Source organism: Ovis canadensis, chromosome 19, assembly GCF_042477335.2.
Source record: "Ovis canadensis isolate MfBH-ARS-UI-01 breed Bighorn chromosome 19, ARS-UI_OviCan_v2, whole genome shotgun sequence".
NCBI classification, from domain to species: domain Eukaryota; kingdom Metazoa; phylum Chordata; class Mammalia; order Artiodactyla; family Bovidae; genus Ovis; species Ovis canadensis.
The window spans coordinates 8,785,454-8,799,846 of record NC_091263.1 but is presented as its reverse complement, the minus strand read 5'-3'; positions in this window follow the sequence as shown (position 1 = coordinate 8,799,846).

Here is a 14,393-nt window from a genome sequence, read left to right as displayed (position 1 = left end):
CCCTGTGGGAAAGCCTCGTGGGAAAGCCTCGTGGGAAAGACTAGAGGGAAAACCATAGATCCTTTGATCCACGCGGCGGACTGCGTGACACTGCTGCTACCGCTCTGGAGGAAAGCGCAAGTGCATGCCCGCATTCGAGACGAGGACTGACTCCCCTGGGGAGACTCCAGAAGTACACCAAGATCCATGTCAGCACTGGAGAGGAATCCTCAGGTTCCGGCCCCGACTCCACACAAGGTCTTAGGCCCCGGCATCGACGGGAGAGGAATCCCGAGAGGCCCCCGAGGAACTCGCATGGGGACTGGCCTTTCCTGAGGCCACCAGAGCGGGTCCCTGAGGTCCCCGTCTTAAGTCGAGAGCACCTGCCGCAACTCGAGAAAATCCAGGAGGTTTTGCCCTCCAGGCGAGATAAGGGCCATTTCCGCTGAGGCTTCTCGAGGCTAATCTCATCTAACCACTGGAACATCCAAAGTGTCCTTCTCACCCTTGCTGCAACTCAAGAAGTTCCCCGACATACCCGTCTCCACTCGAGAGGAAGCCCGAGGGTCCCGCCCACATCCAGGGGAGCACCGTTTCCGCCTCCTAGCTCGAGATGAGGGATCCTTTCCCTGTTTCGTAGGGAAAGAATTCCCGGCGTTCCCGTCGCATCTCAAGAGGAGGCGCTCTCCACAGGAAAGGCGAGAGGAACTCCAAGGTCGTGCCACCATTCCAAGAGTCCCCCAGATGTGTCGGTCCATTCCAGAGGAACCTGTTTTCCCTGCACTGCCTTGACGTTCAAGCCGAGGATCGACTCCCACCACGTGTGCACGTGGGACAGCCCTGGGGAAAGCCTCGTGGGAAAGCCTCGTGGGAAAGACTCGAGGGAAAACCATAGATCCTTTGATCCACGAGGCGGACTGCGTGACACTGCTGCTACCGCTCTGGAGGAAAGCGCAAGTGCATGCCCGCATTCGAGACGAGGACTGACTCCCCTGGGGAGACTGCAGAAGTACCCCAAGATCCATGTCAGCACTGGAGCGGAATCCTCAGGTTCCGGCCCCGACTCCACACAAGGTCTTAGGCCCCGGTATCGACGGGAGAGGAATCCCGAGAGGCCCCCGAGGAACTCGCATGGGGACTGGCCTTTCCTGAGGCCACCAGAGCGGGTCTCTGAGGTCCCCGTCGTAAGTCGAGAGCACCTGCCGCAACTCGAGAAAATCCAGGAGGTTTTGCCCTCCAGGCGAGATGAGGCCCATTTCTGCTGAAGCTTCTCGAGGCTAATCACATCTAACCACTGGAATTTCCAAAGGGTCCTTCACACCCTTGCTGCAACTCAAGAAGTTCCCCGACATACCCGTCTGCACTCGAGAGGAAGCACGTGGGGTCCCGCACACATCCAGGGGAGCCCCATTTCCGCCTCCTATCCCGAGATGAGGGATCCTTTCCCTGTTTCGTAGGGAAAGAATTCCCGGCGTTCCCGTCGCATCTCAAGAGGAGGCGCTCTCCACAGGAAAGGCGAGAGGAACTCAAGGGTCGTGCCACCATTCCAAGAGACCCCCAGATGTGTCAGTCCATTACAGAGGAAGCTGTTTTCCCTGCACTTCCTTGACGTTCAAGCCGAGGATCGACTCCCACCACGTGTGCACGTGGGAAAGCCCTGTGGGAAAGCCTCGTGGGAAAGCCTCATGGGAAAGACTCGAGGGAAAACCATATATCCTTTGATCCACGCGGCGGACTGCGTGACACTGCTGCTACCGCTCTGGAGGAAAGCGCAAGTGAATGCCCGCATTCGAGACGAGGACTGACTCCCCTGGGGAGACTCCAGAAGTACCCCAAGATCCATGTCAGCACTGGAGAGGAATCCTCAGGTTCCGGCCCCGACTCCACACAAGGTCTTAGGCCCCGGCATCGACGGGAGAGGAATCCCGAGAGGCCCCCGAGGAACTCGCATGGGGACTGGCCTTTCCTGAGGCCACCAGAGCGGGTCCCTGAAGTCCCCGTCGTAAGTCGAGAGCACCTGCCGCAACTCGAGAAAATCCAGGAGGTTTTGCCCTCCAGGCGAGATGAGGCCCATTTCTGCTGAAGCTTCTCGAGGCTAATCACATCTAACCACTGGAACTTCCAAAGGGTCCTTCACACCCTTGCTGCAACTCAAGAAGTTCCCCGACATACCCGTCTGCACTCGAGAGGAAGCACGTGGGGTCCCGCACACATCCAGGGGAGCCCCATTTCCGCCTCCTAGCCCGAGATGAGGGATCCTTTCCCTGTTTCGTAGGGAAAGAATTCCCGGCGTTCCCGTCGCATCTCAAGAGGAGGCGCTCTCCACAGGAAAGGCGAGAGGAAGTCCAGGGTCGTGCCACCATTCCAAGAGACCCCCAGATGTGTCAGTCCATTACAGAGGAAGCTGTTTTCCCTGCACTGCCTTGACGTTCAAGCCGAGGATCGACTCCCACCACGTGTGCACGTGGGAAAGCCCTGTGGGAAAGCCTCGTGGGAAAGCCTCGTGGGAAAGACTCGAGGGAAAACCATAGATCCTTTGATCCAGGCGGCGGACTGCGTGACACTGCTGCTACCGCTCTGGAGGAAAGCGCAAGTGCATGCCCGCATTCGAGACGAGGACTGACTCCCCTGGGGAGACTCCAGAAGTACCCCAAGATCCATGTCAGCACTGGAGAGGAATCCTCAGGTTCCGGCCCCGACTCCACACAAGGTCTTAGGCCATGGCATCGACGGAACAGGAATCCCGAGAGGCCCCCGAGGAACTCGCATGGGGACTGGCCTTTCCTGAGGCCACCAGAGCGGGTCCCTGAGGTCCCCGGCGTAAGTCGAGAGCACCTGCCGCAACTCGAGAAAATCCAGGAGGTTTTGCCCTCCAGGCGAGATGAGGCCCATTTCTGCTGAGGCTTCTCGAGGCTAATCACATCTAACCACTGGAACTTCCAAAGGGTCCTTCACACCCTTGCTGCAACACAAGAAGTTCCCCGACATACCCGTCTGCACTCGAGAGGAAGCACGTGGGGTCCCGCACACATCCAGGGGAGCCCCATTTCCCCCTCCTAGCCCGAGATGAGGGATCCTTTCCCTGTTTCGTAGGGAAAGAATTCCCGGCGTTCCCGTCGCATCTCAAGAGGAGGCGCTCTCCACAGGAAAGGAGAGAGGAACTCCAGGGTCGTGCCACCATTCCAAGAGTCCCCCAGATGTGTCAGTCCATTCCAGAGGAACCTGTTTTCCCTGCACTGCCTTGACGTTCAAGCCGAGGATCGACTCCCACCACGTGTGAACGTGGGACAGCCCTGTGGGAAAGCCTCGTGGGAAAGCCTCGTGGGAAATACTCGAGGGAAAACCATAGATCCTTTGATCCACGCGGCGGACTGCGTGACACTGCTGCTACCGCCCTGGAGGAAAGCGCAAGTGCATGCCCGCATTCGAGACGAGGACTGACTCCCCTGGGGAGACTCCAGAAGTACCCCAAGATCCATGTCAGCACTGGAGAGGAATCCTCAGGTTCCGGCCCTGACTCCACACAAGGTCTTAGGCCATGGCATCGACGGAACAGGAATCCCGAGAGGCCCCCGAGGAACTCGCATGGGGACTGGCCTTTCCTGAGGCCACCAGAGCGGGTCCCTGAGGTCCCCGCCGTAAGTCGAGAGCACCTGCCGCAACTCGAGAAAATCCAGGAGGTTTTGCCCTCCAGGCGAGATGAGGCCCATTTCTGCTGAGGCTTCTCGAGGCTAATCACATCTAACCACTGGAACTTCCAATGGGTCCTTCACACCCTTGCTGCAACACAAGAAGTTCCCCGACATACCCGTCTGCACTCGAGAGGAAGCACGTGGGGTCCCGCACACATCCAGGGGAGCCCCATTTCCCCCTCCTAGCCCGAGATGAGGGATCCTTTCCCTGTTTCGTAGGGAAAGAATTCCCGGCGTTCCCGTCGCATCTCAAGAGGAGGCGCTCTCCACAGGAAAGGCGAGAGGAACTCAAGGGTCGTGCCACCATTCCAAGAGACCCCCAGATGCGTCAGTCCATTACAGAGGAAGCTGTTTTCCCTGCACTGCCTTGACGTTCAAGCCGAGGATCGACTCCCACCACGTGTGCACGTAGGAAAGCCCTGTGGGAAAGCCTCGTGGGAAAGCCTCGTGGGAAAGACTCGAGGGAAAACCATAGATCCTTTGATCCACGCGGCGGACTGCGTGACACTGCTGCTACCGCTCTGGAGGAAAGCGCAAGTGCATGCCCGCATTCGAGACGAGGACTGACTCCCCTGGGGAGACTCCAGAAGTACCCCAAGATCCATGTCAGCACTGGAGAGGAATCCTCAGGTTCCGGCCCCGACTCCACACAAGGTCTTAGGCCCCGGCATCGACGGGAGAGGAATCCCGAGAGGCCCCCGAGGAACTCGCATGGGGACTGGCCTTTCCTGAGACCACCAGAGCGGGTCCCTGAGGTCCCCGTCGTAAGTCGAGAGCACCTGCCGCAACTCGAGAAAATCCAGGAGGTTTTGCCCTCCAGGCGAGATGAGGCACATTTCCACTGAGGCTTCTCGAGGCTAATCACGTCTAACCACTGGAACTTCCAAGGGGTCCTTCACACCCTTGCTGCAACTCAAGAAGTTCCCGACATACCCGTCTCCACTCGAGAGGAAGCCCGAGGGTCCCGCCCACATCCAGGGGAGCCCCGTTTCCGCCTCCTAGCCCTAGATGAGTGATCCTTTCCCTGTTTCGTAGGGAAAGAATTCCCAGCGTTCCCGTGGCATCTCAAGAGGAGGCGCTCTCCACAGGAAAGGCGAGAGGAAGTCCAGGGTCGTGCCACCATTCCAAGAGACCCCCAGATGTGTCAGTCCATTACAGAAGAAGCTGTTTTCCCTGCACTGCCTTGACGTTCAAGACGAGGATCGACTCCCACCACGTGTGCACGTGGGAAAGCCCTGTGGGAAAGCCTCGTGGGAAAGCCTCGTGGGAAAGACTAGAGGGAAAACCATAGATCCTTTGATCCACGCGGCGGACTGCGTGACACTGCTGCTACCGCTCTGGAGGAAAGCGCAAGTGCATGCCCGCATTCGAGACGAGGACTGACTCCCCTGGGGAGACTCCAGAAGTACACCAAGATCCATGTCAGCACTGGAGAGGAATCCTCAGGTTCCGGCCCCGACTCCACACAAGGTCTTAGGCCCCGGCATCGACGGGAGAGGAATCCCGAGAGGCCCCCGAGGAACTCGCATGGGGACTGGCCTTTCCTGAGGCCACCAGAGCGGGTCCCTGAGGTCCCCGTCTTAAGTCGAGAGCACCTGCCGCAACTCGAGAAAATCCAGGAGGTTTTGCCCTCCAGGCGAGATAAGGGCCATTTCCGCTGAGGCTTCTCGAGGCTAATCTCATCTAACCACTGGAACATCCAAAGTGTCCTTCTCACCCTTGCTGCAACTCAAGAAGTTCCCCGACATACCCGTCTCCACTCGAGAGGAAGCCCGAGGGTCCCGCCCACATCCAGGGGAGCACCGTTTCCGCCTCCTAGCTCGAGATGAGGGATCCTTTCCCTGTTTAGTAGGGAAAGAATTCCCGGCGTTCCCGTCGCATCTCAAGAGGAGGCGCTCTCCACAGGAAAGGCGAGAGGAACTCCAGGGTCGTGCCACCATTCCAAGAGTCCCCCAGATGTGTCGGTCCATTCCAGAGGAACCTGTTTTCCCTGCACTGCCTTGACGTTCAAGCCGAGGATCGACTCCCACCACGTGTGCACGTGGGAAAGCCCTGTGGGAAAGCCTCGTGGGAAAGCCTCATGGGAAAGACTCGAGGGAAAACCATATATCCTTTGATCCACGCGGCGGACTGCGTGACACTGCTGCTACCGCTCTGGAGGAAAGCGCAAGTGAATGCCCGCATTCGAGACGAGGACTGACTCCCCTGGGGAGACTCCAGAAGTACCCCAAGATCCATGTCAGCACTGGAGAGGAATCCTCAGGTTCCGGCCCCGACTCCACACAAGGTCTTAGGCCCCGGCATCGACGGGAGAGGAATCCCGAGAGGCCCCCGAGGAACTCGCATGGGGACTGGCCTTTCCTGAGGCCACCAGAGCGGGTCCCTGAAGTCCCCGTCGTAAGTCGAGAGCACCTGCCGCAACTCGAGAAAATCCAGGAGGTTTTGCCCTCCAGGCGAGATGAGGCCCATTTCTGCTGAAGCTTCTCGAGGCTAATCACATCTAACCACTGGAACTTCCAAAGGGTCCTTCACACCCTTGCTGCAACTCAAGAAGTTCCCCGACATACCCGTCTGCACTCGAGAGGAAGCACGTGGGGTTCCGCACACATCCAGGGGAGCCCCATTTCCGCCTCCTAGCCCGAGATGAGGGATCCTTTCCCTGTTTCGTAGGGAAAGAATTCCCGGCGTTCCCGTCGCATCTCAAGAGGAGGCGCTCTCCACAGGAAAGGCGAGAGGAAGTCCAGGGTCGTGCCACCATTCCAAGAGACCCCCAGATGTGTCAGTCCATTACAGAGGAAGCTGTTTTCCCTGCACTGCCTTGACGTTCAAGACGAGGATCGACTCCCACCACGTGTGCACGTGGGAAAGCCCTGTGGGAAAGCCTCGTGGGAAAGCCTCGTGGGAAAGACTCGAGGGAAAACCATAGATCCTTTGATCCAGGCGGCGGACTGCGTGACACTGCTGCTACCGCTCTGGAGGAAAGCGCAAGTGCATGCCCGCATTCGAGACGAGGACTGACTCCCCTGGGGAGACTCCAGAAGTACCCCAAGATCCATGTCAGCACTGGAGAGGAATCCTCAGGTTCCGGCCCCGACTCCACACAAGGTCTTAGGCCATGGCATCGACGGAACAGGAATCCCGAGAGGCCCCCGAGGAACTCGCATGGGGACTGGCCTTTCCTGAGGCCACCAGAGCGGGTCCCTGAGGTCCCCGCCGTAAGTCGAGAGCACCTGCCGCAACTCGAGAAAATCCAGGAGGTTTTGCCCTCCAGGCGAGATGAGGCCCATTTCTGCTGAGGCTTCTCGAGGCTAATCACATCTAACCACTGGAACTTCCAAAGGGTCCTTCACACCCTTGCTGCAACACAAGAAGTTCCCCGACATACCCGTCTGCACTCGAGAGGAAGCACGTGGGGTCCCGCACACATCCAGGGAGCCCCATTTCCCCCTCCTAGCCCGAGATGAGGGATCCTTTCCCTGTTTCGTAGGGAAAGAATTCCCGGCGTTCCCGTCGCATCTCAAGAGGAGGCGCTCTCCACAGGAAAGGCGAGAGGAACTCAAGGGTCGTGCCACCATTCCAAGAGACCCCCAGATGTGTCAGTCCATTACAGAGGAAGCTGTTTTCCCTGCACTGCCTTGACGTTCAAGCCGAGGATCGACTCCCACCACGTGTGCACGTAGGAAAGCCCTGTGGGAAAGCCTCGTGGGAAAGCCTCGTGGGAAAGACTCGAGGGAAAACCATAGATCCTTTGATCCACGAGGCGGACTGCGTGACACTGCTGCTACCGCTCTGGAGGAAAGCGCAAGTGCATGCCCGCATTCGAGACGAGGACTGACTCCCCTGGGGAGACTCCAGAAGTTCCCCAAGATCCATGTCAGCACTGGAGAGGAATCCTCAGGTTCCGGCCCCGACTCCACACAAGGTCTTAGGCCCCGGCATCGACGGGAGAGGAATCCCGAGAGGCCCCCGAGGAACTCGCATGGGGACTGGCCTTTCCTGAGACCACCAGAGCGGGTCCCTGAGGTCCCCGTCGTAAGTCGAGAGCACCTGCCGCAACTCGAGAAAATCCAGGAGGTTTTGCCCTCCAGGCGAGATGAGGCACATTTCCGCTGAGGCTTCTCGAGGCTAATCACGTCTAACCACTGGAACTTCCAAAGGGTCCTTCACACCCTTGCTGCAACTCAAGAAGTTCCCCGACATACCCGTCTCCACTCGAGAGGAAGCCCGAGGGTCCCGCCCACATCCAGGGGAGCCCCGTTTCCGCCTCCTAGCTCGAGATGAGGGATCCTTTCCCTGTTTCGTAGGGAAAGAATTCCCGGCGTTCCCGTCCCATCTCAAGAGGAGGCGCTCTCCACAGGAAAGGCGAGAGGAACTCCAGGGTCGTGCCACCATTCCAAGAGTCCCCCAGATGTGTCAGTCCATTCCATAGGAACCTGTTTTCCCTGCACTGCCTTGACGTTCAATCCGAGGATCGACTCCCACGACGTGTGAACGTGGGACAGCCCTGTGGGAAAGCCTCGTGGGAAAGCCTCGTGGGAAATACTCGAGGGAAAACCATAGATCCTTTGATCCACGCGGCGGACTGCGTGACACTGCTGCTACCGGCCTGGAGGAAAGCGCAAGTGCATGCCCGCATTCGAGACGAGGACTGACTCCCCTGGGGAGACTCCAGAAGTACCCCAAGATCCATGTCAGCACTGGAGAGGAATCCTCAGGTTCTGGCCCCGACTCCACACAAGGTCTTAGGCCCCGGCATCGACGGGAGAGGAATCCCGAGAGGCCCCCGAGGAACTCGCATGGGGACTGGCCTTTCCTGAGGCCACCAGAGCGGGTCCCTGAGGTCCCAGCCGTAAGTCGAGAGCACCTGCCGCAACTCGAGAAAATCCAGGAGGTTTTGCCCTCCAGGCGAGATGAGGCACATTTCCGCTGAGGCTTCTCGAGGCTAATCACGTCTAACCACTGGAACTTCCAAAGGGTCATTCACACCCTTGCTGCAACTCAAGAAGATCCCCGACATACCCGTCTCCACTCGAGAGGAAGCCCGAGGGTCCCGCCCACATCCAGGGGAGCCCCGTTTCCGCCTCCTAGCTCGAGATGAGGGATCCTTTCCCTGTTTCGTAGGGAAAGAATTCCCGGCGTTCCCGTCGCATCTCAAGAGGAGGCGCTCTCCACAGGAAAGGCGAGAGGAACTCCAGGGTCGTGCCACCATTCCAAGAGTCCCCCAGATGTGTCAGTCCATTCCAAAGGAACCTGTTTTCCCTGCACTGCCTTGACGTTCAAGCCGAGGATCGACTCCCACCACGTGTGAACGTGGGACAGCCCTGTGGGAAAGCCTCGTGGGAAAGCCTCGTGGGAAATACTCGAGGGAAAACCATAGATCCTTTGATCCACGCGGCGGACTGCGTGACACTGCTGCTACCGCTTTGGAGGAAAGCGCAAGTGCATGCCCGCATTCGAGACGAGGACTGACTCCCCTGGGGAGACTGCAGAAGTACCCCAAGATCCATGTCAGCACTGGAGAGGAATCCTCAGGTTCCGGCCCCGACTCCACACAAGGTCTTAGGCCCCGGCATCGACGGGAGAGGAATCCCGAGAGGCCCCCGAGGAACTCGCATGGGGACTGGCCTTTCCTGAGGCCACCAGAGCGGGTCCCTGAGGTCCCCGTCGTAAGTCGAGAGCACCTGCCGCAACTCGAGAAGATCCAGGAGGTTTTGCTCTCCAGGCGAGATAAGGCCCATTTCCGCTGAGGCTTCTCGAGGCTAATCACATCTAACCACTGGAACATCCAAAGTGTCCTTCTCACCCTTGCTGCAACTCAAGAAGTTCCCCGACATACCCGTCTCCACTCGAGAGGAACCACGAGGGTCCCGCACACATCCAGGGGAGCCCCGTTTCCGCCTCCTAGCTCGAGATGAGGGATCCTTTCCCTGTTTCGTAGGGAAAGATTTCCCGGCGTTCCCGTCGCAACTCAAAAGGAGGCACTCTCCACAGGAAAGGCGAGAGGAACTCCAGGGTCGTGCCACCATTCCAAGAGACACCCAGATGTGTCAGTCCATTCCAGAGGCACCTGTTTTCCCTGCACTGCCTTGACGTTCAAGCCGAGGATCGACTCCAACCACGTGTGCACGTGGCACAGCCCTGTCGGAAAGCCTCGTGGGAAAGCCTCGTGGGAAAGACTAGAGGGAAAACGATAGATCCTTTGATCCACGCGGCGGACTGCGTGACACTGCTGCTACCGCTCTGGAGGAAAGCGCAAGTGCATGCCCGCATTCGAGACGAGGACTGACTCCCCTGGGGAGACTCCAGAAGTACCCCAAGATCCATGTCAGCACTGGAGAGGAATCCTCAGGTTCCGGCCCCGACTCCACACAAGGTCTTAGGCCCCGGCATCGACGGGAGAGGAATCCCGAGAGGCCCCCGAGGAACTCGCATGGGGACTGGCCTTTCCTGAGGCCACCAGAGCGGGTCCCCGAGTTCCCCATCCTAAGTTGAGGGCACCTGCCGCAACTCGTGAAAATCCAGGAGGTTTTGACCTCCAGGCGAGATGTGGCCCATTTCCCCTGAGGCTTCTAGAGGCTAATCACATCTAACCTCTGGAACTTCCAAAGGGTCCTTCACACCCTTGCTGCAACTCAAGAAGTTCCCCGACATACCCGTCTCCAATCGAGAGGAAACACGAGGGACCCGCACACATCCAGGGGAGCCCCGTTTTCGCCTCCTAGCTCGAGATGAGGGATCCTTTCCCTGTTTCGTAGGGAAAGAATTCCCGGCGTTACCGTCGCATCTCAAGAGGAGGCGCTCTCAACAGGAAAGTGGAGATGATCTCCAGAGACGTGCCACCATTCCAAGAGACCCACAGATGTGTCAGTCCATTACAGAGGAAGCTGTTTTCCCTGCACTGCCTTGACGTTCAAGCCGAGGATCGACTCCCACCACGTGTGCACGTGGGACAGCCCTGTGGGAAAGCCTCGTGGGAAAGCCTCGTGGGAAAGACTCGAGGGAAAACCATAGATCCATTGATCCACGCGGAGGACTGCGTGACACTGCTGCTACCGCTCTGGAGGAAAGCGCAAGTGCATGCCCGCATTCGAGACGAGGACTGACTCCCCTGGGGAGACTCCAGAAGTACCCCAAGATCCATGTCAGCACTGGAGAGGAATCCTCAGGTTCCGGCCCCGACTCCACACAAGGTCTTAAGCCCCGGCATCGACGGGAGAGGAATCCCGAGAGGCCCCCGAGGAACTCGCATGGGGACTGGCCTTTCCTGAGGCCACCAGAGCGGGTCCCTGTGGTCCCCGTCGTAAGTCGAGAGCACCTGCCGCAACTCGAGAAAATCCAGGAGGTTTTGCCCTCCAGGCGAGATGAGGCCCATTTCCGCTGAGGCTTCTCGAGGCTAAACACATCTAACCACTGGAACATCCAAAGGGTCCTTCTCACCCTTGCTGCAACTCAAGAAGTTCCCGGACATACCCGTCTCCACTCGAAAGGAAGCACGAGGGTCCCGCACACATCCAGGGGAGCCCCGTTTCCACCTCCTTGCTCGAGATGAGGGATCCTTTCCCTGTTTCGTAGGGAAAGAATTCCCAGCGTTCCCGTCGCATCTCAAGAGGAGGCGCTCTCCACAGGAAAGGCGAGAGGAACTCCAGGGTCGTGCCACCATTCCAAGAGTCTGCCAGATGTGTCAGTCCATTCCAGAGGAACCTGTTTTCCCTGCACTGCCTTGACGTTCAAGCCGAGGATCGACTCCCACCACGTGTGCACGTGGGACAGCCCTGTGGGAAAGCCTCGTGGGAAAGCCTCGTGGGAAAGACTCGAGGGAAAACCATAGATCCTTTGATCCACGCGGCGGATTGCGTGACACTGCTGCTACCGCTCTGGAGGAAAGCGCAAGTGCATGCCCGCATTCGAGACGAGGACTGACTCCCCTGGGGAAACTCCAGAAGTACCCCAAGATCCATGTCAGCACTGGAGAGGAATCCTCAGGTTCCGGCCCCGACTCCACACAAGGTCTTAGGCCCCGGCATCGACGGGACAGGAATCCCGAGAGGCCCCCGAGGAACTCGCATGGGGACTGGCCTTTCCTGAGGCCACCAGAGCGGGTCCCTGAGGTCCCCGTCGTAAGTCGAGAGCACCTGCCGCAACTCGAGAAAATCCAGGAGGTTTTGCCCTCCAGGCGAGATGAGGCACATTTCCGCTGAGGCTTCTCGAGGCTAATCACGTCTAACAACGGGAACATCCAAAGGGTCCTTCACACCCTTGCTGCAACTCAAGAAGTTCCCCGACATACCCGTCTCCACTCGAGAGGAAGCACGTGGGGTCCCGCACACATCCAGGGGAGCCCCGTTTCCGCCTGCTAGCTCGAGATGAGGGATCCTTTCCCTGTTTCCTAGGGAAAGAATTCCCGGCGTTCCCGTCGCATCTCAAGAGGAGGCGCTCTCCACAGGAAAGGCGAGAGGAACTCAAGGGTCGTGCCACCAGTCCAAGAGTCCCCCAGATGTGTCAGTCCATTCCAGAGGAACCTGTTTTCCCTGCACTGCCTTGACTTTCAAGCCGAGGATCGACTCCCACCACGTGTGCACGTGAGACAGCCCTGTGGGAAAGCCTCGTGGGAACGCCTCGTGGGAAAGACTCGAGGGAAAACCATAGATCCTTTGATCCACGCGGCGGACTGCGTGACACTGCTGCTACCGCTCTGGAGGAAAGCGCAAGTGCATGCCCGCATTCGAGACGAGGACTGACTCCCCTGGGGAGACTCCAGAAGTACCCCAAGATCCATGTCAGCACTGGAGAGGAATCCTCAGGTTCCGGCCCCGACTCCACACAAGGTCTTAGGCCCCGGCATCGACGGGAGAGGAATCCCGAGAGGCCCCCGAGGAACTCGCATGGGGACTGGCCTTTCCTGAGGCCACCAGAGCGGGTCCCTGAGGTCCCCGTCGTAAGTCGAGAGCACCTGCCGCAACTCGAGAAAATCCAGGAGGTTTTGCCCTCCAGGCGAGATGAGGCACATTTCCGCTGTGGCTTCTCGAGGCTAATCACGTCTAACCACTGGAACTTACAAAGGGTCGTTCACACCCTTGCTGCAACTGAAGAAGTTCCCCGACATACCCGTCTCCACTCGAGAGGAAGCACTTGGGGTCCCGCACACATCCAGGGGAGCCCCGTTTCCGCCTCCTAGCTCGAGATGAGGGATCCTTTCCCTGTTTCGTAGGGAAAGAACTCCCGGCGTTCCCGTCGCATCTCAACAGGAGGCGCTCTCCACAGGAAAGGCGAGAGGAACTCCAGGGTCGTGCCACCATTCCAAGAGTCCCCCAGATGAGTCAGTCCATTCCAGAGGAACCTGTTTTACCTGCACTGCTTTGACGTTCAAGCCGAGGATCGACTCCCACCACGTGTGCACGTGGGACAGCCCTGTGGGAAAGCCTCGTGGGAAAGCCTCGTGGGAAAGACTCGAGGGAAAACCATAGATCCTTTGATCCACGCGGCGGACTGCGTGACACTGCTGCTACCGCTCTGGAGGAAAGCGCAAGTGCATGCCCGCATTCGAGACGAGGACTGACTCCCCTGGGGAGACTCCAGAAGTACCCCAAGATCCATGTCAGCACTGGAGAGGAATCCTCAGGTTCCGGCCCCGACTCCACACAAGGTCTTAGGCCCCGGCATCGACGGGAGAGGAATCCTGAGAGGCCCCCGAGGAACTCGCATGGGGACTGGCCTTTCCTGAGGCCACCAGAGGGGGTCCCTGAGGTCCCCGTCGTAAGTCGAGAGCACCTGCCGCAAGTCGAGAAAATCCAGGAGGTTTTGCCCTCCAGGCGAGATGAGGCCCATTTCCGCTGAGGCTTCTCGAGGCTAATCACATCTAACCACGGGAACTTCCAAAGGGTCCTTCACACCCTTGCTTCAACTCAAGAAGGTCCCCGACATACCCGTCTCCACTCGAGAGGAAGCACGTGGGGTCCCGCACACATCCAGGGGAGCCCCGTTTCCGCCTGCTAGCTCGAGATGAGGGATCCTTTCCCTGTTTCCTAGGGAAAGAATTCCCGGCGTTCCCGTCGCATCTCAAGAGGAGGGGCTCTCCACAGGAAAGGCGAGAGGAACTCAAGGGTCGTGCCACCATTCCAAGAGTCCCCCAGATGTGTCAGTCCATTCCAGAGGAACCTGTTTTCCCTGCACTGCCTTGACTTTCAAGCAGAGGATCGACTCCCACCACGTGTGCATGTGGGACAGCCCTGTGGGAAAGCCTCGTGGGAAAGCCTCGTGGGAAAGACTCGAGGGAAAACCATAGATCCTTTGATCCACGCGGCGGACTGCGTGACACTGCTGCTACAGCTCTGGAGGAAAGCGCAAGTGCATGCCCGCATTCGAGACGAGGACTGACTCCCCTGGGGAGACTCCAGAAGTACCCCAAGATCCATGTCAGCACTGGAGAGGAATCCTCAGGTTCCGGCCCCGACTCCACACAAGGTCTTAGGCCCCGGCATCGACGGGAGAGGAATCCCGAGAGGCCCCCGAGGAACTCGCATTGGGACTGGCCTTTCCTGAGGCCACCAGAGCGGGTCCCTGAGGTCCCCATCGTAAGTCGAGAGCACCTGCCGCAACTCGAGAAAATCCAGGAGGTTTTGCCCTCCAGGCGAGATGAGGCCCATTTCCGCTGAGGCTTCTCGAGGCTAATCACATCTAACCACTGGAACTTCCAAAGAGTCCTTCTCAACCTTGCTGCAACTC